Source organism: Heteronotia binoei, chromosome 2 (assembly GCF_032191835.1).
Source record: "Heteronotia binoei isolate CCM8104 ecotype False Entrance Well chromosome 2, APGP_CSIRO_Hbin_v1, whole genome shotgun sequence".
Classification (NCBI taxonomy): Eukaryota; Metazoa; Chordata; class Lepidosauria; order Squamata; family Gekkonidae; genus Heteronotia; species Heteronotia binoei.
In genome coordinates, this window is record NC_083224.1 from 203997883 (window position 1) to 204020901 (window position 23019).

The 23019-nt window shown below is 48.4% G+C and overlaps 1 protein-coding gene across 17 annotated transcripts in view; it reads right to left on the reverse strand.

Moving 5' to 3' along the window:
• The window catches only part of PTPRS (protein tyrosine phosphatase receptor type S), a 422866-nt gene extending 403908 nt beyond the window's left edge, over positions 1-18958 (reverse strand). For 8 of the 17 annotated variants that reach the window (XM_060232878.1, XM_060232884.1, XM_060232883.1 and 5 more), the window contains exon 1: positions 18844-18958. The gene's annotated coding sequence lies outside the window, so the exon portion shown is untranslated. The remainder of the gene's footprint in view (positions 1-18843) is intronic. The other 9 variants (XM_060232885.1, XM_060232888.1, XM_060232881.1 and 6 more) reach the window with 3 other exon arrangements.
• Positions 18959-23019: the final 4061 nt, after the last annotated feature.

Here is a 23019-nt window from a genome sequence, read left to right on the forward strand (position 1 = left end):
ACACTCATTCAAATCTCGAATGGCTCATATTTATCTTATGAGCTTTGACATTCTATTGTATTTTGCATATTCTGCATACTTTGATTAATGCCTAATTGTATCTGATACCAAGCTTCAATAAATTTTTTGTTGATTTTTTTTTTCAAATCTCGAATGGCGAATCAGAAGCCTTGCTGAGCAGAAGTCCCACTTGGCCCGCCCCACTTTAAAAAACACAGCAGGCATCAGAAAAGGAGCCGGCAGGTACCACGTTGGTGACGGCTGCACTAAGTGAATATATAAAACTGCCAGATACCAGAGCCCAGTGTTGTCTGCACTAACTGGCGGTGTCTGCAGTGGGAACAGGCCTCTCCCACAAACTTGCAATCTAAGATCTGTGAGCTAAAGGGTTGAACCCAGAAACTTGTGTGTGTGAAGCCACAGCCCCTCTTTGATAACAAGGGAAGGGAGTGGCCAGGACCCTTGGGCTTGTACAACACCTAGGCTTACAAACCCATGCTTGGCACAGTATTCTCACATTACTTTGTCCACAGAATCAGCTGCCTTGAAAGGAACACGCATGAAATGGCTTTTCTCCAGTCTGAGCCACGCTTTGAAATCTCCCAGCTCCGGCCTTTTTGAAAAAAAACAAAACAAAAGCACATGGTGGACAAGGGACTGGAATCAAACCTGCAGAGCTCCCAAGGCTCTCAAATATTCCCCCCCCAAGCCATCTTGCTTGTCATACAAAAGGTCACACCCACAAACAAACCCATGTAGACTGGGAGCCACAAAACAAAAAGCGACTGTTGAAAGGCACCCCGCCTCTCCAACAAAGCCTCCCTTTCTCGTCTGCTGTTGGCGAGATTAATCCCCGCTCTCTCCCTCCCTTTCCATTCCGCGTGTGCAAAAAGTTCAATGCCGTTTTATAAAAATAAGCTCCTAATTATCTTTTGCAGCTGTCAAAAATAGCTTCTGTTTGGGACAACTGGCCTCACAATAACTGGCCACACAAAGTGTCACTTTGATTTTTCAAAAAGCAACAAACTGCCCATTTCTCTCTCTCCCGAACACCTTCTAATGCAGAGGTGCTGATCTCATTTGTTCTGAGGGCCAGATCTGACAAAAATGAGACCTTGTCAAGCCGGGCCATGTGTGTCAAAAGTGTAATGCCAGGTAGTGGAGATATAAAGACACACACAATGAAAGATTTTTGTAAAAAACATGCTTAAAAGATTAGCACTCTTGCAATATTCTGTTTATTTAACAAAGCAGGAGTCAAGTGCCACCTTTAAGACCAATTTTTATTTAGAACATAAGCTTTCATGTGCTCTTAAGCACACTTCATTAGACAAGGAATCCAGCACAGTGAGCAAAGCCATAAATAGCTGAGCAGCCATGGATGGCTCTGCTCAGCTATGTATGGCTTTGCTCACTGTGCTGGATTCCTTGTCTGATGAAGTGTGCTTATGAGCACACGAAAACTTACGTTCTAAATAAAAATTGGTTGGTCTTAAAGGTGCCACTTGACTCCTGCTTTGTTCAACTGCTCCAGACCAACACAGCTGTCCGCTTGGATCTGTTTATTTAACAGTCTCTGATAACGGAAACCTCATGCTCTGAATTACTGCATCAAAATCTGATGGCAGTGTCCGTGTTGTAGCAATCTTGAGTATGCTGTTCAAGTGTTATTCAGGTGTGTATCTCTAAGTTGTAATCCTACTTTTGATTTACTGGCATTCATTATAATAACCTCATGGTCAATGGGCTTAACCTAAGACCCAGAGGAAAACATGAAATAGCTGGGCATTGTGAGCTTTTGTACGAAAGTTGCTTCTTGTGCTGGTCAAGAACAAGTGAAGGCACCATGCCTACAAAACTATAGTCTTCCCCAGAGAAATAACTACAACTTCTATGAGGCAGTGCAAGAATACATTGACAGCAATGTAGAGTGGTCAGTATCAGCCTACGTATCTGGGAAGCCTAGATTAAAAGTCCCAATCTACAAAAGAAATGTGCTGGGTGAACTTCGTCTGGACACTCACTCTCGGAGGAATGCACCTCAGTGACTTTTTGTTATTCCTCATCTAAATAGTTCACATTGTTTTCCTACTAAGACTGGATAATGAAGGCATGAATACAGTGAAAAGGGGGGGACCCAGTTGCACCCAGGAGAGCCCTGGCATAACAGCCCAACAAACACGCACACACACACTGCCTCTGTAGCAAGGCAAAAAGCTCATACCTTGAATAAAAAACTTTGCTGGCCTTAAAGGTGCTTTCTATCTCTCCCCTGCAATTGAGGGAACTTGGCAAAGGAAACTCTCACTCTTTCCCTTCCTCCCCAGGGGATGAGGAGGGGGAAAAGCCTCAGCCAATAAAAGAAAGAGAGGCTTGGATCAGTAGCTCTGCTGTATGATTGAGAGAGCCCTGCAAAGCAAGCTCTCCCTCCCCCACATCAAGGGAGGAGCCTCAGCCAATGGAGGGAAGAGAGGCTTTGCTTTGTAGTTCCTGTGCGACTGAGGAAGCCTGGCTAAGCAAACTGTGATGCAGAAGGAAGCAAGAGAGGGAGAACAAAGCAGACAACAGTGCCAGGAGTCCTCCAAAGGCCTGATCTGGCTCTCGGGCTGCATATTTGACACCTCCTGCTCTAACATTTGGCGAACAACAACAGACACTCTTCTGCATGCTTATATAACACCTTTATTCTCACCCCAAGGGCTGTGTCCTCATCACCCTGGGGCACTCTCAGGTATTCAGTTACCGGCTCTCTGTCCCAGGTTTCAGAAGCAAGCGTTAGCAAACCGACCACAAGAGCTTCCTTCTTTAAAAGGGGGGGAAAACAGTGTTCTGTCTTTTGGAGAAAAAAATCTCACAATGGAACTGGTTGTAGCTATGCTAGCTGTCATTCAAACACATCCCACAATACCTACTTATTTGGAAAGTCTGTTTTGGGGGTGGTGTGGAAGGAAGTGGTGCGCTGGCACAGTGTCTCCCACGCATTCCGACATGCACATTAAGATGCATCTACTTCTCCCCTCTGAGATTTGACTACGAGAGGCCCAGAAAGCAATCCAGCACTCAAAAGCAACGAAAAGCTCCCAGGTCTTGTTAGCTTCAGAGTAGATCTCTCCAGGAGTTCCATGGGGGCTTTCTAATATTTTGCCTCCATCCCTAAGCAGAACACACAGCAGAAGCAAACTGCACTCCGCTGGCAGAGAGATGGCAGATATATCCAGATGGGCGATCCTGTAAGTCTGTCTGTAGCAGGAGAAAACAGTAAGAGCCCAGCAGCATTTGAAAGACTAACAAAGAAGAGCAAGAGTTCAGAAGCATCTCAAGGACGACCAAAAACTGTGGCTCTCATGAGTCACCACTCACTTCTTCAGAGACTCGCGAAAGCTCATATCCTGCCACAAATCTGGTTACTCTTTAAGGCACTACTGAAATCTTAGACTGATTTCGCACTCACCTTACGCCGCTCTCAGGCTCCTCTTCTCAGCGGGGCTTCCTTCCGATTTCACGCTATCGGCCCCGGGGCTGCAGCTAGTGTCGGCTTTTTCGTGTGGTAAACAGAAACTGGTTTTTAGAGGTTTCTGTTTGTGGTGCAAAAAAGCTGGCACAAGCTGCAGCCCCGGGGCAGATAGTGTGAAATCGGAAGGAAGCCCTGCTGAGAAGAGGAACATGAGATTGGCGTAAGGTGAGCGGGAAATCGGTCTTACTCTTTTTTACTCCACTGACAGACAGCTGAGCTGCTATTCTTGCATTAAGGAGCTCCTTCTCCCCCGCCCCCCCCCAATATCATAGCTCCACGTCTCGTTAAACTGAGACTGCTCCAAAGTGTGCTTCTTTACACATTCAGCCCTAGAACAAAGTCTGAGTCCAGTGGTACCTTTAAGACCAACAAGGGTTAATTCTGGGTAGAAGCTTTCATGTGCATGCACACACCTGAAGAAGCGTGCATTTTCTGTATCAAAAGAGAGCATGCACACAAACATTACTACCCAGAATGAAACTCTGTTGGTCTTGAAGGTGCCCCTGGACTCAAACTTTGTTCTATTACTTCACACCAGCACAGCTGCCCACCTGAATCTACTACCTTCAGCCCTGTAAGACTCCACTCCTACAGATACTACCTGTTCAAGCAAAGCCATCCAGGGTCACCAAGAGCACGTAGGAGGTGGAGAAGCATGCCCAACCTCCGCACTCGCACACCATACCATGCATGCGTCCAAATGGGGACACATAGATTCTCTATGTGCAGCATGAAGGGAGAACTACTCAAAACCATGCTGGCATTGTTAGAGTGCCAGCCACCAAACTGGAAGAGCTAGATTCAGATCGCTACACTGTTCTGAAGTCCACTGGATAACACTGGACCAGTCACACACATTTGGTGTGACCTACCATGCAGGCTTGTTGTGTGGCTAAAAAGGGAAAGAATCATGTATGCCCTCCTGAACTACTTAGATGAATGATGGGCTAAAGGCATCCTACAGAGGAAAGAACACAGGCATAAGATACACCATCCCGGCTCATTACTTTCCTTCAGGGCTTTTTTTGTAGAGAAAGCCCAGCAGGAACTCATTTGCATGTTAGGCCACACCCCCTAATGCCAAGCCAGCCAGAACTGCCTTCCTGCTCAAAAAAAGCCTTGCTTCCTTCCTACCTACTCCCTCCCCTCCAAATAGCTTCTCACCTCCGTAGCAATATTGGGGGGGGGGGGGGGAGGACGTGGGAAACAGCTAAAGAGACTGCCGCCTCAAACCTTGACAGTGATTGGCTGTGAAAGTCCTAGCATGTTGAACTCTGCCCTTCTCTAACTGCTGAAGAACTATGGAATGTTTATGAACATTCCAACTGCTCAGACATGTAAGAACCACATGCAGAGCTTAAATACCAAGGGAGATGGGAGCACTATTTCACCCCTGGTCAATTGTGTGTGGGGATACTGTCAAATGAGGAAGCGCAATGCAAGAGCAAAGTGGGCATGAACTCAGCAGGCGTGTTACAGAAACACACAAACAGAACATATCCACGAAGCTATTGCCAGACGCACTTCCCAAATCTTGGAGAAGACCACACCTAGCAGCAGAACCTAGAGCAAGAAAAGGCCTGGAAGTGATTCTGGTCTAAGGAAGGTCAGCGCTAGGATCCAGGAGACGTGGGTCCTGCTGGAAAGCCCACTGGTTGACCTTTGGCTAGTCTCGCTCTCTTGAGCTTGTAATGGAAAATCACACACACAAGCTGGAACTCTAGGCAGAAAAGGCCAAACAGAGGATTGAGTACATGCATCTAAACATATACAGAGTGTATTCTTCACCAATGCTGGGAAAGCACAGCTAAGTCTCCCTCTGGTCAAAAGGAATGAGTGCCACACAAACAGCTAACTACAGCAGATCATTTAAGGAATATATGCAGGGGCAGGGGGAAGAATAGCCTCAGAATACCTGCCAAGGCAAGTTTAAGAAGCAGGACCACGAAATGATCAAAAATAGTTCTAACTTGGGGGGAAAGGTTGGTGGGGGGAGAGAAAAATAGGGGCCATTGCTTACAAGAAGGTGCAGTACCAGCAATCTCATTAAATTTATATCTCAGCCTGGCAGGGACCAATTAACTGTTTCCGATAATCAGTTAGAGAAGACAATGCAATGCAGCCGCTCCTCTGCTTCCACATCCAAAGATTTCCAAGGGCTGAAAATATAGGCTCTTTTCTTCTAAATTACTCAGAGGTCTTTGTGGGGAACTAACTGGCAACCATGAGGTCCTGTCACCAATGTGGTAGCCATTTTGTTCAAGGCACACACCAGCAGAGGATTCTGGGAATTCTTATGGTTGACAGATTACATATGGAAAAGCAGGTACACAGTAAAAATAAAAACTAAAATACAAAAACAGGATCCAGACGTCTGACTCAAAGATTTGCAGTGCCTTTCCTTTACCCACCAGAAATCACCCAACATTTCAATTCTGGCAAAAATTTGTTGCAGAACTGGATTTCCTTAGTTTTCTCTTGGGTGAGACAAGGAGAATTAATTTAATGCTTCTATGCAAAGGGTGGGGCCACAGAGGGGAGACATCACTGTTAGAAGATCCCACCAGCAGAATTCAATGGAAAGTGTATTGAACTACTCTACCATAACAAGGATTGTCAAGCCCAATACCCCATAGATGGTGATAAGCCCCAAATCCACCCAGCTCTCCTCCACTGCCTGGCGCTCACAGGCAGACTGCTTCCAGACATGGAGGATCTGAGAAATCATGTCACAAAAGACAGTCTGCAGCCATGAGCATGGCTCATCATGCACTCCTGCCTGCAAGACCAGATCCGTGCAGAGACATATGTTCTGCGCAGTGTCACCGAGAAAGATGGAAGTTCACCAATTTCCGCAGCCAAGGGAGAAGCCAAAAAGATAAGGACAGAGGGATAACTAGAATGTCCAGATGTGTGGCCATCTTTCCAGGGCATCTTCACCCTGCCCTCCCTCTAAGGAGCTCAAGGCAGCGAGCAGAGTCTTTTCCCTTGCCCATTTCTATCATCACAACAGCCCTGTGAGGGAGGAGAGCCTAAGAGACCATGAGTGACGCAAGGAGCCCCTTCAAAGATTTCTTCTAATGTTTTCTTTAAAGATACATGGAATAACACAGGGCTCTTGAGCATGCACAGAGTGCTTGACCTTCCTCCACTGAGTGACTGCAGACCAACACACTTAGAATGAAGAAGAGAGCAGAGGGAATACCTGAGCCGCCCCCCACCACGCAATTGTCTTTAAAGATAAAGAGCAGCCTCTCCTCTTGACAATGTTTCAACGTTTCTCATTTCCAGAGATACTTAAAAGCTCCTAACAGCCTTTCTGTACCACTTCTAGAAGCTGTTACTCTGCACTGAGACACTTCAGTCTCCTCGGGGCACCCAAGACAGACAGACACAACATCCTCTGACCCCGAGGAGGTAAATCACACCGGGAAGAACTCTCAGCAGCCTCCAACTAGGGGTACCAATTGAGGGGGGCGGGATTCCTGGAGCAGGCCCATAGCTACAATGAGGCCCCACCAATCAACCCCCCGCGTTGCCTTTCTGGCCCCACCAATGAGTCCCCTGTTGCTTGCCACCACTCTGTTCAAGAGGCCTTAACCCCCTCCTCCCTCTCCCCCCCCCCCCTTACCCTCCAGCTTGATAAAAAGTGCAGGGGAAGATGAAAGCTCGTGCATAATTCTGCGATAATAAAAGGGATAGTGTGGCATTTCTTTTTTTAGGGGTGTTTGCAGGATATTTTGAGAGTTGACACAGAGCCTGGCCCCTCTAAACAAAAAATCCTGCCAGTGGCCCCACCAAATTTAAAATCCTGGCCATAGCCCTGGGGTGAAGACTGAGGCGGGGAAGTTGGAGGAAGGATAATGCTCTGGTGTCCCAAGCAGCCATCCCCCACCCCCATCCCTAGGGAACTGATCCCTGCAGCCTGGAGATAGATCAGTTGTAATTATGAGATATTCTACAGGCTCCATCTGGCGGTCAGCAGTTCTATTCCAAAGGAAGACTGCTGGACACTGGGGTTAGTGCCTGCATCCACTGGACCCCCACCACAAATGCCCAACCCTTGCTGACATGACACATAATGCCCAAATTCCTCCTCTAACAGTAGCTGGATTCAAAGAACACAGAGCTTTATTTGGAAATGAAAGGGGGAAGGGGGTGAAATCCACTAGCCAGTTCTTTCAACACAGAAAAAGTGGCAAAAAAGGAAGGAAAAAAAAGAACAGGCTTCTTCAGGAGGTGGTGGGCTCTCCTTCCTTGGAGGTTTTTAAAATAGAGGCTAGATGGCCATCTGACAGCAATGAGGATCCTGTGAATTTAGGTGGAGGTGTTTGTGAGTTTCCTGCATTGTGCCGGGGGTTGCACTAGATGACCCTGGAGGTCCCTTCCAACTCTATGATTCTAAGATCACAACTACACACAGCTACAGACCACCTGGCTGCATTAATAGGGTTGCCAGCTCCAGGTTGGGAAATCCCTGGATTTGAAGGTAAAGACTGAGGTTTGGGAACATAAGAAGAGTCCTGTTGGATCAGACCAGTGAGGGTCCATCTAGCCCAGAACCCTGTCTCCCAGAGCAGCCAGTCAGTTCTTCGGGACAGCTGAAAACAGGGCATGGAGGCTAAGACCTTCATAAGAACATCAGAAGAGCCCTAGTTGTCCATCTAGTCCAGCCTCCTGTCTCACACAAGGGCCAATGACAGGGCACAGAGGCTGAGGCCTTCCCCTGATGCTGCCTCCTTGCTCTGGGATTCAGAGGATTAGAGCCTCTGCATGTGAAGGTTCCCCTCAGTCACCATGGCTAGTAACCACTTACAGACCTCTCATCCATGTCTATTCCTGTGGCCATGGCAACATCTTCTGGCAATAAGGATACAACGCCATAGAGCCCATCCTTTGAACCTGCCACTAATCTCTGTAGTCTGGAGATCAGTCATAATTCCAGGAAATATCCATGTCCCACCTGGAGATTGGCAACCCTACATGCATTAAGGTTCCTTGGCCTGAACGCCCTACAGAGAGTAGAGATGATGCACCTCCTGATGATGATGATGATATTGGATTTATATCCCACCCTCCACTCCGAATCTCAGAATAGCTCACAATCTCCTTTCTTCCTCCCCTACGATAGACACCCTGTGAGGTGGGTGGGGCTGAGAGGGTTCTCACAGCAGCTGCCCTTCAAGGACAACTTCTGCCAGAGCTATGCAACAGGTGCAAGTGGAGGAGTGGGGAATCAAACCCGGTTCTCCCAGATAAGAGTCCACACACTTAACCACTACACCAAACTGGCTCTCAACTGCCACATATACAGTCCACTACAAGGGGCATCCCCCCTCTCCAGCTGGGATTGGAAGCAGCCATTCTTTCCAGATGCTGAACAATTACTGTACAGGGTGGAACTCCCCTCCCCCATGCAGTCCAGATCCAACGGAAGCCCCGGAAGGGAACACAGTCCTCCAGACCAGCCCCCGGCTCCAGACCAGCTACCACCACCCACCAAAGAAACCTAGGCTGAGACATCATGGAAATGCTACCAAAGCAAACCCCCAGAGCTGTTCACAATTCTTGCACAAAGAGAAGGGTGAGAGAATCTTCCAGATCACATGCAGAAAAGCCAGGAGCTGTCTTGTCATCGCACACCCCCGTGGGTCAGGGAACAGTGTGGCGTTGCCTGCCCCTCCACAGCAGGCCTCAAAGAGTGCTGAGGGTATCTCTGAAGTGCAGACTTGGGGTCAGGATCAAAACCCCTCCCCCAGGCCCTTCCATGCAGGCTGGCGGCATGTAGACTTGTGGGGCAGCCGCTACAACCAGCCCCAAGCACTGAGCACAGTTTCTATCCCTTCTTTCTAGGCATCTTCATTCCAAGAGGCTTTCGCAGCTTTTAAAGGGAACATTTAGAAGTCAGACAATGGCAGTTACACCAGGAAAACAACCATGCAGAAAAAGGCCAACAAACCCAAAGAAAGCTGGAACAAGATGTCCCAAAGCCAAACCGTTCAACAACAGCAGAGCCACCACCAAAAAAGCCATGTCTCTGAAAGCCACCTGCGTCACCACACCAGGTGAGATTATCAGGAAAAGCCCTCAGACGATGCAATAAGCTTAAAAGCTGAATGGTGCAGCCCTGGACTAAAACATGAAATCTATAGCGAATTTAGGGTGTTCCCCTCAGGATGAAGAACTGGAGGCATTTCAATGAAAACCAGTTAACTAGCAGGATGGATCCATACACAGGCCATCTAGTCCACCCCACTCCCCATCCCTGGCTCAATACACGATCAACCTAGAGCATCCCTGACAAAGGTTTGTCCAGCCACTTCTTAAAGACTACCGGTGAAGGGGAGCTCATCACCTCCCTCTAGAGCTGATTTCCACTGAACAACTCTGATTGTAAAAAAAGTACTTCCTAATATCCAGCGAGTACCTTCCTGCCCTTAATTTAAACCCATTATTGCGAATCCTGCTGCCAACAGGAGCAGCTCCCTGCCCTCCTCTAAGGGACAGCTCTTCAAAGACTTCATTTTCAAAGAGCCATCATGCCCCCCCCCCCCCCCCCCGCCATCTCCTCCATACTGAATATTCCCAAATCCCTCAGTCTTTCTTCGTAGGGCTTCCTGGTCTCCAGGCCCCTGATCATCCTTGTCACTCTCCTCCACAGTGTGGTGTAGTGGTTAAGAGTGCTGGACTAATATCTGGGAGACTCAGGTTCAAATCCTGACATGTACCATGGAAACTTGCCGGGTGACCTTGAGCTAGTCATACTTAGCCTAACCTACCTCTCAGGGTTGCTGTGAGGATAAAACAGAAAAGAGGAAAATGATGTAAGCTGCTTTGGGTCTTTGGGGAGAAAGGCAGGGTAAAAATTAATAAATAAAATATTTTTTAAAAGTCTGTGCCACCATTCAATATTTGCCTCTATGGTGTTTCTGAAGTAGCCACTTCCAGAATTCTGGCTACAGAGAAATCCTGAGATGCTTCCTCCTTCAAAGAGGTGACTCAAGCCAGCCAGCCCAGTTATAAGCTCTGGCAGAAAGCACAGCACAAGGCCAAAATTCTACAGGCAGGCCAGCAACTCCAGAACAGCGCTCTCATTTCACTCTTGCCTTATTCTACATTGTGTAGTTTGACTTGCTTGAGTCCAGCCAAAAAAGAGGGAGAAAAATACAACCCTGCACAAGAAAGGTAACCAAAAGAGTTGGAACAAAGAATATTCTTTTCTAATTGTACCTGAGCACGCCACTGGAGCTTTGAACGTTTCAGATGGGACTTAAGAAGATCCCTGGGCCAAAGACATATTTTACACCTCGATGAGTTGCCCGTGTCGCATCACCAGAAAGCCTGATGCCACTCACTCCACAAGTGACCATCTCAGCGTGAGCAAGGTCCATTTTGTGCGTGATCAGTTTTATGTTATGTCTTTGTTAAATTAACAAAATGCTCAGTTTGAATTACACCACAGAGGAAGCTCAGGTGCTGAAGCACATTTGGTCTTTGTTCTTGCATACAAACATAATATGTACTTTAAAACCTGAATTTATGTAAATAGACATTTGTCTTATATTGGGATTGGGTATTTATATGCTAAGCCACATGATTGTTGTTTTTAAATGATTCTTTAGCTTTTCCGAATGTATGAGTAAATTATATATGATATTTTCTACATCTGCACTGGGCGTATAGTTAGATTTTACTCCCCCCGCCCTTTGTCCCAACCCTTTTGGCTACTTTGCTCACCAGCAGGCATTTATTCTGGAAATCCACGTTCCCTCTAAGCTGCAGCGTCTTGTGAGCAAAAATTCTACTCTGTGGGCTACAGACATTAAAGATGTGCACTTCTGCATAAATTAGTGTGCTCTGGGGCCATTTTTCCTGAGCTAGGACAAAAATGTGTGAGCTGGAGGCTAAAAACCTGTGAGCTAGCTCACGCTAACTCAGCTTAGAGGGAACACTGCTTGAAATACGCCCCCTGTTTTCATGCCACAAAGCCAAAGTACCAAAGTCACAAGAGCCTTCCTTGCTCCTCCCATACGGGAGGGGCTGTAGCTCAGTGGCAGAGCCTCTGCTTGGCGTGCAGAAGGTCCTGGGTTCAAACCTTGCCATCTCCAGTTCAAAGGACCAAGCAGCAGGTGAGGGGACAGACCTCTGCTCTGTCTAAGCCTCTGAAGAGAGGTTGCCCAACTCAGTAAACAATACTGACTATCATGAAAGGATGGTCTAATGTGTTCATACGCTGCCACGCCCCTTCTGTTAAACTAGCCACGCCTTCCCACGCCCTCAGGGAGAGAGAGGATGTCTTAAAGGAATGGGGGGAAAGGCAACCAGGCCTCATCCCAGCACCAGCAAAGAATTCTGCCATGGTTTTCCAGAACCTTCTGCAAAATATATTTCATTTTTAAAAGACTGAGAGCTTGCCCATTTTTATAATCTCGATTAAAGCACAGTCTCCCTTAACATGCACATGCAAACAATGCCTATAAGACAACATAATATAATCAGTACTTCTGAGCATGTACAGAGTGTACAGCAAGTAAACACTGTCTGTGCTGCTAACAGCAAAGAATTCAAGAGCTTTAATTAAATGGTTTTTTAAACAGTTATTTAAACATTTCCACAGAAGTGGCTTTGAGTGTATTTATACAAGCTGCCTTTGTTAAACTATATCTGTCAAATTCATTGGTGAACAGGATGGACTGATATTCTGACCGAAATCTTTGCCCTTCAAACAATTCTGTCATCACCAACGCAAGCAGAATCCTCCCAGCTAGGAAATAAAATAAAACAGCCCAACCCCCACCTACTTTATTTTATCTAAGCTGTAAAACTAGAGATAAAAGACCCTATACAAAAAAAGGAGCATCTGAAAAAGAGAATTCTAAAGGACACATCATAATTTAACAAACAATTATGACATAAAGGTACAGAGATTGGAATTGTCTAACCCCCCACCCCGTGCAACACTTACCTCAGAGTAAGCTCTACCACATGAAGGGGAATTACTTCTGAGTAAATAGACATTGGCTCACACGCACACTCAACCATCAAATAAAATTTTGTCAACTGTCAGTAATCAAAAGCCATCAAATGCACAAAACAAACACTATTTGGTCGGATTTGCAGCATGTAAACTCTGGGCGTACCGATTTAAACCTCTCGGAAAAGCCTCCGGTTTGGGCACTTACCAAAATTCACAATTCGGGTTTTCCATGCAAAAGAGATCCTAAACTTTAGCAAGCCTTGGAAAGGGCTCACTAGGCTGCAGCAAAGACAACATACTTTTAATAAAATAAAATAATGGATAAGCATACGAAAGGCAGAAGACTTAAAGCAAAGATGAAAAGGTCAGAATGGAATATCTAGAGACAGAAAGGAAGAAGGACACGATTGGCTTTGGAAATCGCCAAGAACAGAGCAGAGAATGACGACATTTAAAAAATTATCTTGGATTCTTGAACTTTCCTACAGTCAGCCATTTGACAGTCCTCACACCAGCAGCCACAGCTTCAATTACAAAGGGTGAGAACAGGACGAAGTTTCCCACCCGCCTGCAACCAGTCTCTCAAGCAGATGCTTCCTGGTTCCTCTGAGAATGTGCAGAGTGGCTCTACAGGAAGACCAATGGAAAAAGAGGAGGCATGCACTCCCTACTTTACATATTACATCATGCGCACAGTCTCTCTAAATATAAATGCGTGTGTGCACATTGCTCAACAGCTGCAAATCCCCACAGTTATATAGCTCAGAGGGAGACCTTAGCTCAGTCACGCACTCTCAGACTAGCCTACCTCACAGGGTAGGAGTGAGCATGTCATAGAGGTAGGGCAGTCCCTGTACACCACCCTGGAGGAAGGGTGGAACTAAAAAAAACAGTGACGGGGTATACTACTTTTATACATGGAGGTTCTATGACATCAATAGTCAGCTCTGTAGCTCACTGGCCATTGAAGCCACTTAGAATATTGAAGACACACTATTCAGAATATTGCACAGACGCAAGGGATTCAAGCAGCCCTTATAAAGCCCAAATGCCTACTCTCCAAGCTCTCCTTCCAAGTGCTGAAGGAGGTGCCAGTAAAATGGATTTGGCGCAGATGTTCCTCCTTCCAAGGACTGCAGAGTATTTCACTCTCATGGTCAACATCATTTTGTAGGCCTGCCCTCTTGTGAACTGACCCACGCCATTTTCTGTCTAACAGTTCTCTTCATCAACAACTGCCATCAGATCTTGTAGCAGTGAGTTCCACAGAAAGCCCTGTGCCCATCCAGAAGATACCATAACCCATTTCATCCAATGCCATTCCACCCTCCATCCTCCCCAGTTCAGTCCTTCAGATCTTCCTTTCTCCTCCCTCTGCTGTCAACCCCCACCAAAATTCGGAACAAGGTTCTGTTTGTCCTCCGCATATATCCTGATGGCCCAGGCAACCATCTCCAGCACTTGGACTGGTACACTTTACACCACATTCAATAAAATCCCAATTTCTCACATACAGAGACAAGCGATAAGCATCTCTCCTCCACAGCACGCAGTCCCCACAGTCATTTATAACTGAGCACAAGTACCCCCCAAAATACACCCTATTTGGGTGGCTCTGCTGGCGCATCATGCATTGACATATTAACGGGGGGGGGGGCAAGTTAGTGTGTCATTGCATTTCTGTAGCACAAGAAGCTGAAACAGAATGATTTTTATGTCGGATTTATTATTGGAAGCCGCCCTGAGCCACTCGTGGGAAGGGCGGGATATAAATTCTAAATAAATAAATTTAATGGTGGACTGTCATAAGGATCCTTTCCCCCTTGTGGAATGCTCCAAGGAAGAGACAAAATGAACTCATGCCCATGTCAGCTAGGAAAATGCCCAGGTAGGGTGGCCTCCATTTTCCTGGTTCAGAATCCCCCGACTGCCGTTTCCCCACCAGCCCAGTCCACAAAAGGGTTGATTAGTGCTACATGCAAAGGGAAAGGAGGAAAACCAGCTGTGTTGGAGACTACATAGGAACAGGCCAGATCCAGTACAGAGGAGGCATGCAAAAAAATAACCAGAACATCAACTTGGCCATGTCAGATTAACTAGACCATCGTTCCATTTCAACACAAGCCAGCCAGACAGTTTCCCATATACAGGACATGAACCCTTCCCATTTTTTTACAGCATTGAGTACTCAGATTGAGTGCCTCTGAGCAAGGAGGATCTAAAGAAACCTGCCTTCCATGTGTACAAGACTGATCCTTTTTTAAAAAGAAGTTGCCGTCAACATATCTTGTGCCAGTGAGTTCTGCAAGCCAATTCTGCAAGACAATTCCGCACTGCTGAAAACTACAGGCACTCTTTTTAGAAAAGATTTATGCAGTCGATGTCACCATCTATCTCTGCACTCTCAAAATCCACATAGTGGACTGATAGCCACACACACACACCATACTTACAGTTTTCAAAAAACTGAGCCTGAGTCTGTTGTCAGAAACCCCAGTTAAAAGCCATGAAACTAAGTTTTCAAGACGCCACAAAACCCAGGATGTGGGTGTGGCGCCCTCAGGTAAATCCATCGATAGTCGGCGATCTTAACAAGAAGGAGCGGAACACCTTTTTGGTTTAAAAAAACAAGAACAAGCTATTTTACTGAAGCTCATGCGCCACCAACAGCACCCAGCTTAACGCATCCATCTCGATTCCGGCAGCCTTCACAGCCCAATCCTGCCACCACAAAGGAGGCCAGGTAGTTTGGGAGTTTCCATAAGGAGCTGCGTCTTTCTGAAAAAAAAATGTCACACACACCCCCCCCTCCCAGCCTGTGGTTTAGAGCTGGAAGGGGCCAGGAGCAGTTTAAAGCCTTTAAGCACTCAATTACAGATCTTGGAATAAATTAAGATTTGGCATGAGATGGTTAAGCCAAGGTCTCCGATGATGCTCTCTCTTCAGGATCACGGGATGGGAGATCGACACAGCTTTCCCCAACAGACCATCAAGCCTTCCAATAAACTGGGACTCGATTCCCCATCTGATGGATGGACGAGGGAGGGAGATCCGCTGCCTGCAGCCAAGAAAGCAGCCAGGTAGACCAGACTCCCCTTTCCACAGCTCAAGCTGCACTGCCTACCCTCCCCATTGGACCCCCCTCATTTAAGAAGCCACGCCTCCACCAGGTTTGAAGAAACCAACTGTGCCATCAGAACCCACATCCCCTCTTCTCAAAAACAAATGCAATTTCCCTCCCCCCCTTAAGCCTGTAAATAGGCAGGCAAAGATTCCTTTTGGACTTCTCCAGCCCAGCTTTCCCCGTGCAGAATTCCTGCTTGGCTAGAGAATCGCAGCGTTTGGGGGAGTCACAAAGCTGAATGCAAAAAGGAGACGGGAGAACTGAAGGAAGGGAGCAGAAAATAAAGAGGATTTCTCAAAAAACAACAACCCACCTTTGTAGGTTTAAGAAAAAACCCCAGTTTTTTCTTAGAGCCAGGATCTACAGCAACAAGTCGAAGGGCCAATGATTTGGGGAATCAATCAGGTGTTTGTACAGGATGAGAAAAATGTTGGTGTCACACCCCATTTTGCACAGATTTTACCCCACCAGGGTTTTTTGACCCTCTGGTCAAATTCACAGGACAGCCCACACAGCTGAAGATGGCCCCCCACCAACTCTGCATTGTGCATTCCTGCCACAAAAGATGCATCGTCTTGGACGCCAAGGAAACCCCTAGGTCTGCTGGGGAAGCAGCAAGTGATAAGAAGGGGAAAGGAAAAAGCAGGGGGTGGGGAGAAAGATCAGAGACACATCCCTCCTTTGAAACATCACTCGGCTCCAGTTGTATTCATGCTCTTAGTGGGCAGGCAAGTCACCAGTATGCTGGTCCCAAAAGTTGCATCCCACAAAGGAGAAGGATTTGGGCCAGGGGGATGAGCCCCCGTTGGACATGGGTTTGAGTTCGATCCATCCCCTCATCCCATTGATGAAGAGCAGATCTGATTTCATAGTGGCATTCAACCATCTGGAACCAAACAACTGAGGGAGAGACCCCCCCCATAAGCCGTTATCCGAGCAAAGGGATAAAAAAAAGGGGGCTGAAACAGAATAAGAATTAACAGAAACGCCACTTGACAGATCAAGGTGCAAATCTACCAGGGGAGGCATCTGTCCTCAGCAGCTGTGAGGGGGGGGGGGGGATACAGAAGGCCCACCAACGCCCCCTTGGGAGCAGAAGAATCAATACAGAGAGAGAGAGAGAGAGAAGAAAACCCAGCCAGTCAGAGATGCCGGAGAGGGAGATTCATCTGTTTTCAGACCTGTTTTGGGGGGTCTCGATTAGATGTGGGAAGGGGGAAAGAAGGACGGAAGCTGTGGGGCGGGGACATTCGAGTGGGAAAGGGACCTGCAGATGGGAGTGGGAACCGCACCAATGGATGGGCGCCAGTTCTGGTGTGACTCAACCACTGCTGAGAAGTGAAGAAAAGAGAAGGGATGATTGATTTGACCTTTTCAGTGGAAAAAAATTCCTAAAAGAAGCTTTTACTCTGTATGGGAGGGAGGAAAAAAATGAGAAGTTGGGGAAAAACACAACTTTTTCTTGAGCTTCTCATTCATCTATGAACAGACTAAATTCTAGCTTTGCAATATGAAATATAACTGATTTTTTAAAAAGCCATCATCTGGTAGCAATTTACCACCCAAGGAGTGTCACTAGATTTTTCCTTATGTTGAAATGGCAGAGACTGCAAAAACCAAACCTTCCCTTAAAAAGAAAAAAAGATGAACACCTGCTTCAGGGTTTACTGGATTTATTTTTTAAAAATAAACCGCTTCAAAAAAACACCTGAACTTCAAGTACGGCAAGTCACAAAAGAGAAATGAAAGCAGGAGAAGAAAACTGGAACATAGAAGACACAATGGAAGGGAGCTTGCAGTACTGTGCATGCACACAGTGCACAAGGAAGCAAACCGTCCAGTGTATAAGCGCAACAGGGTGGGCACGAAGATGCCCACTGCAACCCTTTCCATGGTCTGCCTTCTATGGGAAAGCATGGCCACCCCAAGTTGCAAGAGTGGAAAAACCACAGGGTGGCAGTTATCACTAGGGAGAGAGCACATGCGCAGAAGTGTGCAATGTGCTATCACAAAGTGCAAAATATTAAAAAACCCAGACAGAGGGAATCAAAGAAGCCTCGGCCATACTTAAAGGAGGTGAATGAGCTGTAACAGGGCTCCCATAATGCAAAGCCTTCATCTACAGGGCAGGGGGATGAGTTCCACCCTCAAACCCCCTCCACAGCCAGAGAAGAGATTGGAGGGCCTCTGCTTTTTGATGGGAAGTGGTGGTGGTGGTGGTGGTGGTGGGGCTCCAAGTGAGGCTGGAGGCAGGGGAGGGGTGGAGAGATGCAGAGGGATTTCTGCTTCCCATGGGGAGAGAGATGGGGACTGGGGACCGGGATCCTGCCAGCGAGAGGGGCAGCTGCCCCTCCCCAAATTGCCAGCTCCATTTTCTGCCCACAAAATGCAGCAAAGCAAAGTTGAGCAGAAACCCAAGAGGATAAAGTTTGGGGGTTTTCCCCCCTTTTCTAAGGACTGGAGACGGAGAGAAGAGGATGCCCCTCATTTGGTGCCCTCTCAGAGGGTCCTCCCTCCCTCCCGCCGCCCCGCCCCAGCCCCTTCCCCAGCGGGCCGGGCGTCCCTCTCCAGCAGCCTCCTGTTGCAGCCCCCCCCCCCCGCCCACAAGCTGTCTCCAGCCCCGCCAGAAACCCTCTGCGCGCCCCGCCGAACGAAGGCTTCGTTCCTCCCCCCCCCCCCCCGGGCTGGCTCTTCCAGTGGGCGCCTCTGTCCCTCCAGCGGGCAGCCTCGCCTCTTGCCCCCTGCCGGCTTTGCTGACTGCCCCCCCTCCCCCCCCCCGTTCCATCTGCCGCCGGTCGCCACAGCTGCGCCGCCCCCCCCCCCCCGGAGCCCTGGCTTGCCGCGATGCTCAGCTCCGCCTGCGCCCCTCCGAAAAACCCAGCCCAGGTCGGCGGCTGCAACCAGCATCCCCCCCCCCCCCCGCCACCACCATGTGCTTCCAAATCCCAGGCGACCCCACCCCAAACTCCGGCGCCTCTCTCGCCACCTGCCCCGCCCCCCTCGCTTGAAGGCGAACTAGGGGGGCCCCTCCCCTCTTGCCCCACGGCAGCGCACCTGCCCCCCTCCGCCGCCATTGCAACGGCGCTTGGAAGGAGGGGATGGACCGCGGGCGGGGGGCTGCAACTGACCCGGGCACCTGGGACTGGGCCAGCTACTCCCCCCTTGCAATTTTGCATTTGCACAGCCCCCCCCCCCGCCCGTTCTTCCTCCCTCTCAGGCTCGCCTTACCTGCCCGCACTGGCCGCGCTCACATCCTCGCCCGGCTGCAGAGGGCGCATCCAGGCCGGTCCGGCAGGCACCAGCCCCCCGCCCCTGCCCGCCTGCCTGCCCCCCAAGGGCTGCTCCTCCTGGGCGCGCGGGAGGCGGAGGCGCGCGGGGGGACACTGCGGCTCGCGCTCCCTCCCCGGGCTCGGCGCTGCCACCCTCACAGGTGATGTCATTCCCCGAGCCTCCGCCGCCTGACGTCACCCCGAGGGGCGTGACCCACCAAAGAAAGGGAAAGGGAGGGAGAGGGGCGGGGCCAGCGGGGAACGGGGGGGGGAGAAAGAGAATGGAGGCGACGTCACCGCCGGGGAGGGGGGGCAAGCGCCGCCCGCTCGCCCCGCCAGCCAATAGGGGAAGAGGAAGGTGTGAAAAGGGGGAAGCACGTGGGCCCGCTTGCCAAGAGGGGTGGCAATTGAAACGGCAGCGGGGCGTCAAAGGGTACATTAATGTTGCATGATGTAATCGTGGGAAATATTATATTTCTGTTATTTTTTGTGTTGCAGTCTGTATTTCATTTAGTATTGCATTGGGTCATCTTATCCGAAGAAGTGTGCATTATACCTTGAATAGCAGTTGCTTGGTCTTAAAGGTGCCGCTGGACGTTGTTTCCTTGCTTCTGACAAACGCAGCTACCCACCAGGATCTGTATGATGTACTGTACTGTTTTATATCTTGCACCATGTGTGGTTTGTGGAATTTGTGGGAAAGACTGTGTTTGATGGTGTGGAATTAAGGTTGTGTTCAGTTGGACACCCCTAAGTTATGGTTTCAAAAGCAGCTCTTTTTTGGGGTCATTTGCTGGGCTTACATCCAGAACTCCACCCACTAAACCGCTTGGGCTCTGTAACAACTGGCTGCAGCCATCTCTATAAATAAGAACAAGGGGCAAAACCCTACAAGTGCATGAATATTTCCCTGGAGAGGCAATCTGTTCACCCCAGTGCATGGTGAGTTAAGAGCTGTAATCTGATGTTTTCTCTTAGTTGGCGTACCCTTCAAAGGATCTCTGGGATTTGAGAAGAGGAAGCCCACCCCCCCCCCCCCCCCGGCCTCTCCCTTGATGTAACCTACTATCAGAGGATATCTCCAAAAGAAGAGCAATCCTGACTTCAGGCTTGGCTGATTGGTGCTGGACAACAGGAAGCAGCAGTGAGTAAAGTGCCGGACTGCAGTCATGTGCAGCGCGGTCCTGCTTTCACATGATAGAAGCCCTTGTCTCCCCCCCCCCACCCAATCCAGAACTCGCTCATTTAGGTAAAGATTGAGCATAGGGTTGTCAACCTGCAGGTGGGACCTGGAGGTCTCCTGGAATTAGCAGTGCTCTTCAAGCAAATGGAGCCCTGTGGTGCAGAGTGGTAAAGCTGCAGTACCGCGGTCTGAACTCGCTGCTCACAGCTTGTTCGATTTCGGTGGAAGTTGGGTTCAGGTAGCCGGCTCAAGGTTGACTCAGCCTTCCATCCTTCCAAGATCAGTCAAATGTGTACCCAGCTTGTTGGGGGTAAAGTGTAGATGACTGGGGAAGGCAATGGCAAACCACCCTGTAAAAAAGTCTGCTGTGAAAACGTGATGCGATGTTACCCCAGAGCTGGAAATGACTGGTGCTTGCACAGGGGGCCTTTCCTTTTCAAGCAACAGAGGTCACTTCGCCTGGTGAGAATGGCAGCTATGGAGGGTGGAGTCTGTGGTGCTAGACCCTGCTGAGGTCCCCCCCCCCGGTTTCCCTCCCCCAAAGTCTCCATTTATTTCCCAACCCAGAATTGGTGATCATCGGCCACCTCCCATTGTGACTGGAAATATCAATGTTGTAATTTGACATTTTGATTACCTTTAATCCTTGCATGGTATTGTCTTTTTGGGAAACCTTTTGGAACTTTTTTGGTCATTTTTGGAACCTGCTCAAAGCCTGATCTGTTATATGCTTTGCTTGGGAGCAAAATCCAGTTTATGTTCAAAAGGACTGTCATTCTTTTGATATGTCGTTCAAAGGCATTAAAAGGTTGCAATAAAATTGCACCTATTATTTTAATAATGTTCTAAGACAGGGGTGGCTAAACTCACTTAACATAAGAGCCACATAGAATAAATGTCAGATGTCTGAGAGCCGCAAGACATGAATGTCAGATGTTTAAGAGCTGGGAGGGAAGAAGGAAGGAAGGAAGATAGCTAGATCTGGGGGGAGGGAAAGGTGGAAAGAGAGTAACTTTAAATGTATTCCCAAAGCTGTTAGCTGGCTTGGCTTGGAGAAGTGATTTAAAGAGAGACAGGGTGGTGTGAAAAAGCTACATGTGTCTCCCGAGCCACAGTTTGGTCACCCCTGTTCTAAGACATCATCATCATCAGTTATAAATAAAAGCCCAACCATGGCGGCAAAGCTGAGGGTTTTCATTTGTTGGATGTGGCCTGTACAGGATTGGCTCACACTGTCTCTGCCATGCTATTGGCTGATTCTGCTCTCCCCTGCCCACTGCTGGCCCCATCAGGCAAGAACCCCACCAGAAGGCCACTGACCTTCAAGGGAGACAGTTCTCTGCTGACAGGGGTCTTGCTGATCAGTAATGCCTCTCCTCAGGGCCTGTTGCAGAAAGTCCAGGACAGGAAGTCTCGCTGTGGGCAAGGCAGCGTGAGAGTGGGCCAGGCGGCAAGAACAGGCAGGGTGGTGGAATGAGAGCAGGCCAGGCAGGGTGTCAGGAGAGCAGGCAAGGTGGCATGAGAGTGGGCAAGGCATCACCACAGCATGAGAGTGGGGAAGACGGCGCTAGAGTGAGCAGGGCGGTGTGAGAGCAGCCAAGGCGGTGCCACAGCACGAGAGAAACAAACCGAGGTCTTTCTTTGCAGATTTATGGGTACACACTACCCAGTTCTATCCACGCTTTGTCAAGTCTGCTATGGGTTACTCAATATCTGTATTAAGGTTGGTTCTGAAGTGAAGGAGTCTGGGCACTTTACAGTGTACACCGGGGGCTGCTAGCTCACTCTCCTGCCCCCTCTCTAGAAATGCCTTTGTTGTGTAACCTGCTTTGAAATGCTAACCTGTGAACAAGATAGTGGCGCCTTCCCAGCCTTGTTCTCTGTGGGGAGTATGGGGTGTCAAGACTTCGGTCTGGGAACGAAAGAAGTAGCATCCTAGTGTGAAGATGTGTTGCATAGATTGCCCCCCGTAGGAATCCTTTAGATTCATACTTTAAATACTGGATTAGTGCATATGTGTTTCAGTCCTTCAATCTCTGCCATGGTCCACAGTTCTGATTACAATAAACTTGCTACTTTATCAAGAGACTCGTTATTGAATTCAGCCGACTTGACACGCTTTACTTGGGAGGAAGTCCAGTTGTGTTCAAATTTGTTTATTTAAAATATTACCTGCCTTCCTGCCTTTTCATTTTGATAATGAAAAAAATACATTAAAACTACTAATTGAAATCAACAGGTCAAAGAACTAATCAAACGCTGTCATGAATAAAACTGTCTTCAGCTGCCTCCTGAAGAGAGAGAGTGAGGAGGCTAGCCACACATCTCTGGGGGGGTTGTTCCATCATTCTGGGGCTGCCACTGAAAAGGTCCTCTCTCATGTGCCCATCAGAGGAGTTTCTTTGGTCAGCAGGAAAGTCCCTTCCAATTCTATGATTCTATGACATTTAATGCAGCTCATTAAAGGTAAAGGTAGTCCCCTATGCAAGCACCAGTCGTTTCCGACTCTGGGGGTGATGTTGCTTTCACAATGTTTTCATGGCAGACTTTTTTCACAAGGTGGTTTGCCAAGGCAGCTCACTAGAATAGCATAAAAAGGTGGGTAGATCCTGACAAAAAAGAGCCCCGTGGCACAGAGTTGTAAAGCTGCAGTACTGCAGTCTGAGCTCTCTGTTCACGACTTGAATTCAATCCTGGCGGAAGCTGGGTTCAGGTAGCCAAACTCAAGGTTGACTCAGCCTTCCATCCTTCCGAGGTCGGTCAAATGAGTACCCAGCTTGCTTGGGGGATAGTGTGGATGACTGGGGAAGGCAATGGCAAACCACCCCGTTAAAAGTCTGCCTTGAAAACATGAAAGCAACGTCACCCCAGAGTCAGCAACGACTGGTGCTTGCACAGGGGACTACCTTTACCTTTAGATCCTGACCAGGGCCTTTTTTCCTGGGGGAATGT